The following is a 9,498-nucleotide window of genomic DNA, read 5'->3' as shown; positions in this document are numbered from 1 at the left end:
GCACAAATTATGCACTTCATACCTTGAGTAAATAAGCTTGTTGATGAGGATAAATACGCCCTTGAATAAAAGCACAGCTGTTGTATGACCACAATAGGATCGCTTTGACACCTGTGATTTTGCCCACATGTAAGTTTGCAAATAGTATAAAAAATCATATAATAATATATTAATAGTTTGCAAATGTGTATAGCAAGTGAGTAATGGGAAGTGGAAGTGGGAGTGAGGAGGGAGGAGTGGAATGGGAGAGGGAAGTAATAGGGGTGTATGATAATAAGTATAAAAAATAGTATAATAATATATTAATAGTTTTCAAATGGCAAGTGAGTAATGGGAAGTGGAAGTGAGAGTGGGGAGGGAAGAATGGAATGGGAGAGGGGAAGGTAATAGGGGAGTAGGATAATAAGGGAGTGAAATGAGTGAGGGAGTTAATAGGGGATGAAAAAGAAGAAGGTGAGATGGGGAAATATGGGATTTTGGGAAATGGGAGGAGTATGGGACGTGGTGGAAATGTGGGATGGGAGTGGTGGCAATGGGGAGGAAGAAGAAATGGATGGATGGGGGGAGGGCTAATGGAAGATTGGGATGAGGGATGGGGGCCCAATGGGAGAGGGGGAGTAATGGGAGCCAATGGGAGAGGGGATAAATGAAAAGCCAATAGGAGAGAGGGGAGGAATGGAAAGCCAATAGGAGAGGAGGAGGAAAACCTAATTTTTCTTATATATAGTCTTCCTTCTTCATTCATTCTCCCCTCATTTCATTCATTGAAGCAAGAAAGCAAGGACGATCAAGAAAGCAAGGAAGGAAGAGCAAGAAAGCAAGAAAGAGCAAACTTACAAACTTTTTCCAGATACTTGCAAATTTTTTTGATTAATTCTTTATCTAGATTTTTTTTTAAAATTTGAAGAAAGAGGAACTAGAGAGAGAAAGGTTGAGGGGAGGAGAAGAAGAGGATGGAGGGGCTGGAGGGAAGGGAGGAGGAAGGGAGGGAGAGGCCGGGGCGGGGGGGAAGGGGGGGGCTGGGACAGTCTCCCCTGGGGGGAAGGGGGGTGGGGGGGGAGGGGGGGGCTGGTGGAAGGGGGGGAGGCCAGCCCGTGGAGTGGGGAAGGGGGGGGCGGGGGTGAAGGGGGTGAAGGGGGGGGAGGGGAAAGGTGGTGGGAGGGCTGGCGGCCACGGGGGAAGGGGGGGGAAGTGTCACGAGGGCAAAGTTTTCCCTTAAACTTTTTCACTTTTTCTCCTTTTCCTTTGCTCCCCGGTTTGGTCTGCTACCGGGATCCCAAAGTATCCACTTGAACTCGCGGGGTTGTCACTAACTAGCTGACGGGAACCTCTACTGGACTGAATGTCCTTCACCTTCACAAAGCTGCCTGGATCCTTCAGATGCTCAAAAGAAGAGCATAGATCTCCTCCCAGAAGCTACGGTCCTGAAGAACCTCTCCTTCCCAAAATGCTTGCTGAACCACCATGGGGCAGAAGCGATGACTGAGGCTTACCCCGAAAACTCATTACGGGTGCGGGAAGACACCTGTGAAATCAGCTCCCCAAAACTCCTTAACTGGCTAGTTGGGACTAGCTAAACTTAGCTGGGGCTAAGTTAGCCAAACTGCCAAAATTGAATGGCTGTGTCGCTAAAGTTAGCTGTCCCACCAAAAAGAGAGGCCACCCGCCGGATTCGAACTCAGGACTTGGAGGTAACTAAGTGCAGAACTTTTCGTCGAGCTAGCCAAGTGGGCGGGTCTTTGCTATTAGTAACAAAAGACCCCCACTTGCTTATAACGTGACTGGACCTCCACGTGCACGTCCGTCTACTCTGCGCCATCAAGAGGAGGACTCGAACCCGCGACCTCCCTCTACGAGCTCGTCGTACCAACCGTTGAGCCAACCACTTGGTTGATGTAACCAAGTGCACCTTTTTCTTTAAACTTTGTGAGTCCGCATGCGGTCACATCAAAAGGTCACGCACCCCGTGCGCAGGAGTCGAACCCAGGACCTCGAAGGTAACAGTCGAAGCGCCAACCGTTGAGCTAACCACGGGGACCTGGTCACGATTGGTGTAACCAAGTAGGTCTCGTAGCTTATATTTTGTGTTCGGTTGATTGGCAAAAGGCGGTCGGCCCCCTCGTCGGCTTGCGACCTGCTGTCTCCCCTGCCCGGAATCGAACCCAAGACCTATGCACTAGTGCTCGAATTACCTCACGGCCCGGCTAGCCACCGGGGCCGTGGCCTTGCTTGCATCTACTTTTCCACGTTACGATTAAATAGAAGACCTTGACCCTCCGAGCTATGGTGAGCTTTCCGTTGCCATGCACACGTCGAATGACTGAACCGTGGCATCGCCCTTTCTCTCCAGACCGGTGGGCATTCATAGACGCGAAGGTGTCGATTAAGAAGCTCGCAAGCGGTCGTGGGGTCTCTTCCTGACTTTTACGTCGTTCTCCGTCGAAGGATTCCATCACGGCGCAAAATCTCCGTCATCGTCGTGCTCACAAATCGGTGCGAGTCTATTATCACAGACCTAGCTGCGTGATCCCGTCAGTGGGGCGCTTCCTCGTACCAAAGGGCTCCTGGAATGGAGCTTTGGCGCTCTTAGGCCAAGCCTTCACATCGGGAGCGCGACGGAACTGTAGTTCCATCTGCTTCCGTCGGTGGACGGTGGGATCTCAGAGCGATCGTTCTCTGAGATCCGGGCTCCGCGCACCTTGCCGCTTGGTAGGAGAGATATTCGGAGGGGTCTCCAGATCCTCACGAGTTTCTGGGTCAAATGATCAACTACACACTCCGCACAGCTCTCTGCATCATCGAAACCACCTTCTGAGCGAGTACTACGACGACCATGGCTCCTCCCACAGCCAACCGTTCGGGCTGCTCTTTCATGGGCTTCTTCTCCAAGCCAAGGGGAAGCCCTGGCTCGAAGGGTAGCTCCGGTCTTCACTTGCAGACACCACACTCGACGAGGGGAAAGGAATACGACATAAGGCTCTCAACGACCTTCATTTTCAGAACTCCAAAAAGACACTCAGGGAGACGAATGTTTTTGGCATTCAAAAGGAAGGGGCCCTGTGGTCAAAACGCCACAGGGCAGATTACATTGATATAAAAGAAGAGGATCTCACACTCTCTCTCTCAGGATTACAACAGGAGCTCACAGCTCTTGCATGCTCTTCAGTTCTGGTCTCTCTGAATCTTGTGTGTGAGTGTTTTGAATTTTGGAGGGAGTTCTTTCTTTGGCTCCAACATCCAACCGCCTTCATTAAGGCCTCATTCCTCCTTGGTACCTTCTCTCTCCAACAGTTACCTTGAGGGGCCAATCAATTCAAATCCTCCCGTTTGAATTGAGCCCCTTCAAGGCCAAGGTTGGGAGTCCAACCTTACCATGGGCTGCTCCCCTTGGTTAGGTCCAAGGATGTCAAGGGTTATCCTCCCCTTGACCCAAAAGAGGGTAAGGATGTCCTCATTGTTGCCGGTGTCGAGTCCAAAGGATGTTGATAAAAGAGGGGCAGCGGACTGAGGTTCAGTCCCTTGTCAACGGGCCACTCGTTACAGGAAGGGGGGAAAGCTGAGAGGGGGGGGGGCTGGGGGGCTGGCGGCCGCGGCCGCCAGCCCGTGGGAAGGGGGGAGGGGGAGGGGAGAGGGGGCCGGGAAGGGGGGGCAGGGTGAAGGGGGGGGAGGGGGAAGGGGGTGGGAGAAGGCGGGGGGAAAGGGGGGGAAGGGGAAGAGCGGAGAGGGGGGGGCCTGGGGGGCTGGCGGCCACGGCTGCCAGCCCAGGGGAAGGGGGGAGGGGGGGGAGAGGGGGCGGGGAAGGGGGGGGCCGGGGTGAAGGGGGGGAGGGGGAAGGGGGTGGGAGGGGCTGGCGGCCGTGGGGAAGGGGGGGGGAAGAGGGTGGGGGGAGGGCTGAGAGGGGGGGGCTGGGAGGCTGGCGGCCCGGGGGAAGGGGGGAGGGGGGAGGGGAAGAGGGGGCTGGGGGGCTGGCGGCTACAGCCGCCAGCTCGAGGGAAGGGGGGAGGGGGGGGAGAGGGGGCGGGGAAGGGGGGGTGGGGGTGAAGGGGGGGGAGGGGGAAGGGGTGGGAGGGGCTGGCGGCCATGGCCGCTAGCCCTGGGGAAGGGGGGGTGCGAGAGGGGGGGGTGCGAGGGGGTGCAAGAGGGGGGGGGGACGGGGTGAAGAGGGTGCGAGGGGGGTGGAAGGGGGTGCGAAGGGGGGGCGGGGGTGAAGGGGCGGGAGGGGGAAGGGGGTTCGAGGGGGGTGGGAGGGGCTGGCGGCCGCGGTCGCCAGCTCGGGGGAAGGGGGGGTGGGGAAGAGGGGGGGGGAAGGGCTGAGAGGGGGGGGCTGGGGGGTTGGCGGCCGCGGCCACCAACCCGGGGAAAGGGGGGAGGGGGGGGGAAGGGGGGCGGAAGGGGGGTGAAGGGGGTGAAGGGGGGGGAGGGGGAAGGGGGTGGGAGGGGCTGGCGGCCGCGGCCGCCAATGTGGAGGGGGGGAGAAGGGGGGGTGGGGAAGAGGGGTGGGGGAAGGGCTGAGAGGGGGGGAAGGGGGGGTGGGGGGGAAGGGTGGAGGGGGAAGGGGGTGGGAGGGGGATGGGGGGTTGGCGGGGGGAGGGAAGGGGGGAGGGGCAGGGGGCTGGCAGCCGCCAGCCCGGTGGAGGGGGGGTGGGGTCGAGGGGGAGAGCCGGAGGGGAGGGGAGGGAGGGGAGGGGTCGAGGGGAGGGGCAGACGGGGGGAGGGGTTCTGGCGGCGGAGGGAGGGGAGGGGAGGGGAGGGCAGGGTCGAGGGGGGAGGGAGGGGGGGAGGGGAGCGGAAGGAGAGAGAGAGAGAGAGAGAGAGAGAGAGAGAGAGAGAGGAGGAGGAGAGGAGAGGAGAGAGGGAGGGAGCCGAAGGAGAGAGAGGGGAGAGTAGGGAGGGGAGTGAGAGAGAAAGTGAGGGGAGGGAGAGAGAAAGAGAGAGAGAGAGTGAGGGGGGAGGGTATGGGAGAGAGAGAGAGTGAGGGAGAGAGAAACAAGGGAGTAAAACTATCACGAGCAAGAGTGATAAATAAGATTCTTGCTCAAATAAGATTACTATCACAAGCAAGAGCGACAAATAAGATTTGACTTACTATCACTAGCAAGAGCGACAAATAAGATTTGACTTACGAGAAGAATGAAAGGGACTTACGAGAAGAAAGTATCAAGAAGAATGTTGAACACAAATTTGAATTTGAATTTATAATGAATTCAAATTTCCCTCTCTTTTTTGAAAATTCAAATTTATGCGTAGGAGGAGTGGGCTAGTTTTTCTTATATATACTCTTCTTTCCATTCATTCATTCTCACTCTCTTCTCATTTCATTGAAGCAACCAAGAGTTGAAGAGAAAGGATAAGCGGAGCCTTACTTTTTTCACTTTTTCTAGGTACTTGCATTCTTTTTCATTCGTCTTGTAATTCTTTTTCTTTACTTACAATTCTTTTTCAATTAATTTCTTGTTAAAGTTTTTGAGTTCTATTTCTTAAAATTCGTCTTGTAATTCTTTTTCTTTACTTACGATTCTTTTTTAATTAGTTTATTGTTAAAGTTTTTGAGGAGGGGGGTCTTTTAGAAGGCATTACAATTCTTTTTAAATTAGTTTCTTATTTGAGTTTTTTTTTTTGCTTTTACATGTTAGGACCATCGATGGCACAAAGAGATGGAAGGATTTTGCAAGCCATAAGATTTAACCTGATGAGTGGCCTCGCCCAATTGTCCAAGAAGGAAAAGGCTACCATACAAGCTGCATGAATGCTAATGCAAGCTAGGTTAGCACCAGATGGAAGCATCACCGCTGGTTGTGAGAAGAAAACTGGCTGGTAGCATAGCCTTAGTTAACTTCACGAGACGAGAGGAACCCAAGAATGCTTGTAGGGTCGAGCTCAATAGTGGAGACTCCAGAGGAAAATGGGGAGAGGAAAGGAAAGAATACAGGGTGGAGGAAAGTGGAAAAACGTGGGGGAGGAGAAGAGAGAGAGAAGCCCCAGAGATCTGATCTCACATGACAAGGAGGTATAGGCATTGTATGCTTGTGAGAGATGTAAGGTGGCTGGTGTCCTTGCGCGATAGATAATGGAATCTAGGCTTCGCTAGTACATCCCCGACTCTCCTCATGAGTGCCACAACTAGGATATGTACTCTTAAGGGTATAATTAAGTGAGTGGTCCAAAAGAAATGTGAGGTCCTTTGTTCAACATAGGGTCCTTGTAAGCATGAAACATATTAATTTTGAAGTAACAATTATCTTACCATAGTCCCTTTAGTGGACCTAGTGGTAAAATGACCCCAAGGATGAAAAATGACGTCTTAAATACCATCTTAACAAATGAAGTCAACACCTAGGGGAGGGTGCTAACATCCGTTATTAGATGTAGCTAACAGTGGATTGAGAATTCCCCCTACTGTAAGGGAAATATAACATAAGGACATATGGTAAATTGGTGCCAAAGGACAAGGCTTGCCAAATGATAACCGAAAATCCAAGGTTTGAGTTCTATTTTAATTAGTTTCTTATTTATATTTGAGTTTGTAAATTTGAGAAATGAGAGAATAGGGAGGGAGAGAAAGAGAGAGGAGAGAGGAGAGAGGCAAAGAGAGAAATTAAGAGAGAGAAGAGGGGCTCTTGGCGGCTGTGGCCACCAAAGGGAGAGAGAGAATGAGAAATGAGAGGAGTAGGGAGGGAGAGAAAGAGAGAGAGGAGAGAGGGAGAGATAGAGAGATATTCACAGAGAGAAGAGGGGCTCCTTAAATGAGAGAGAAGAGTAGGGAGGGAAAGAAAGAGAGAGGAGAGAGAGGGAGAGAGATTAAGAGAGAGAAGAGGGTCTCCTGGCGGCCGTGGCTACTTGAGGGAGGGAGAGAGTAGGGAGAGAGAGGGAGAGGGAGAGAAAGAGAGAGAGGGAGAGAGAGAGAAAGAGAGAGAGAGGGAAAGAGAGAGAGGGAGAGAGAGAGAAAGAGAGAGAGGGAGAGAGAGGGAGAGAGAGAGAGATGTTTATCAAAATGAAACGTGGCGAGAGGAGAGAGGGAAAGAGAGAAATTAAGAGAGAGAAGAGGGGCTCTTCGGGGCCGTGGCCGCCAAAGGGAGAGAGAGAATGAGAAATGAGAGAGAAGAGTAGGGAGGGAGAGAGACAAGAGATTAAGAGAGAGAAGAGCCTTAAATGAGAGAGAAGAGTAGGGAGGGAAAGAAAGAGAGAGTTGAGACGTGGCCACCAAAGGGAGAGAGAAAATGAGAAATGAGAGAGAAGAGGAGGGACACTTAGGGAGAGAGAGATAAAGAGAGAGGGAGAGAGAATGAAACTTCTAGTGGCCGTGGCTGCCAAGAGAGGGAGGTAGAGAGAGAGAGAGAGAGAGAGAGAGAGAGAGAGAGAGAGACTTCTCGTGGCCGTGGCCACCAAGGGAGGGAGGGAGGTAGGGAGGGAGGAAGGCTGAGAGAGATTAAGAGAGAGAGTTCAAAGAGAGAGAGAGAGAGAGACATAGAGAGGGAAAGAATGACAAATCCTAGCGGCCAAGAGGATAGAGGTAGGGAGGTAGAGAGGGTAAGAGAGAGAGAGAGGGAGAGAGAGAGAGAAGAGGAGAGAGAGAGAGAGAGAGGAGAGAGATGGAGAGAGAGAGAGAAATAATTACAAATCCTAGGGAGAGAGAGAGAGAGATAAAGAGAGAGAATGAAAAATCTTAGCCACCATGGGAGGAAGAGAAAGAGAGAGTTGAGATAAACTAAGAGAGAGAATGAGTGGGATGAGGATAGAGAGGGAAACACATAAGAGTTGTCAGAGAGAGAGAGAGAGAGAATGCAAGGTGTCTTGACTATGGCTACAGAGAGATTTAGGAGTCGAGAGAGAGAGAGAGAGAGAGAGAGAGAAAGTAAAGAGAGTTTTATATATTTACATGTTTTATATTATACTTTAAAAAAATTATAAAAGAGTGAATTTATGGTTTGTTTTGAAGGTGAGATAATATTTATATATATATTCATCTTTTAAATTGAAAAATGTTAACTTTTCTTTAGATACTTGTTCTTCATTTATCTCACATGCAGGTTTAGCCTCTACATCAAAACCCCTTCTTTTGCATATTTAAGCCTCTTAAACCCCAGCACATTAAAATGAACACAGAAAAAGAAATTATTTATTGCTTTTCTTCACTTCGACGGTTGGTTTAGCATAGTTTAGCATAGATTAGATTGCCTTAGAGGAGAGACAATTCTCCAAGTTGCCAATCGAAGCCATGCTCAAATTTTTCTAACTAGTTCCTAATCGTTGTCAATCCCTTCGCTCACATGCAGTTTAACACTCATAACATGCTATTAAATAAGACCTTTTACCATTTACCAAGAAGTTTACCAATGGGCAGATTGCATGAGTAGATATCAGTGGACAGATTACATATATCAGTGGACAGATTACATGTCATGGAACATATTGGAGCTTGATGATTATTGGTTATTTTTATTGCATTTGTATAAATATTTAAGCTCCTTTATTGTCATAAAAACCCTTGTAAAGCCTTCTATGTTATTTTTTACATTTATTGTTATATGAAGCACCTTGTAATAAACCTGACCATTCACTGTTTAACGAGTATCAGTGGGATGCATAAGTGGATATCATGTGGGCTGCATAAGTGGATATCAGTGGAACAATTTTTAGTGGGTAGATTGCATCAGTTGGATATCAGTGCACAGATATCAATGGATGGATAGATTACATGTCATCATGAAGATTGAAGCTTTATGACTAGAGGGCAAATCAATGGATGGACAGATTACATGTCTTCATGAAGATTGAAGCTTTATCACTAGACGACATTTTATATTACTGTAAAGCTTTATTGGCTAATTTTTTTACATTTGTACAAATATTTAAGCCTTGTAAAGCCTTCTAGGCTATTTCCCACATTTATTGCCATATGAAGCCTTGTAAAGCCTTTTGGGCTATTTCCCACATTTATTGTATCAAGGGTTGTATATTGTACTTTACTTGTATGTATCTAAATTCTTCATTATCTTTTCTTATAGGATTATGGAGCAATCAACTAATGTGGTGGCTATCCTAAATGACTCTGAGATGAGAGAATGGGTTTCTGATGTCACTTTGAATTTCAAAGGAAAGGAATATAGTTCCAATGGCTTTGGTAGGTGGACTCGATATCACATGGGCAGAAGAGCTTGGTTTCTTCATCAAAAGGAAAAGAGACTCTTTCTACTTATGTCAAAAAGGGAGTTCAATGGTGTTGAAGATCCATGGGATGCTACTTTCTTCAAAAAAGATATGACTTCAAGCCTTGTGGTAGGCATAATGATAGAGCCAAAAGAGACCTTTGTGGATATTTTTACAAAAAGTTCAGATCCTAAAGTTGGCGGTCTTCATTTTGTTGTGTCAAGGAGCGACTCAAAGACCTTTGTGATGCCTCCTCCTCAACCATCAAAGTTTCTAGAGCTGCAAAGTGCATTGGAGACTCTTTCATATACGTGGGAGCAATTTCCTAGTGTGGTGACAAAAAGGATGCAT

Source organism: Dipteris shenzhenensis, chromosome 30 (genome assembly GCF_047967505.1).
Source record: "Dipteris shenzhenensis isolate YYH24624 ecotype China chromosome 30, Dip_SZ_1.0, whole genome shotgun sequence".
Lineage (NCBI taxonomy): Eukaryota > Viridiplantae > Streptophyta > Polypodiopsida > Gleicheniales > Dipteridaceae > Dipteris > Dipteris shenzhenensis.
The sequence above is the reverse complement of the archived record's forward strand: the minus strand, read 5'-3'. Positions refer to the sequence as shown.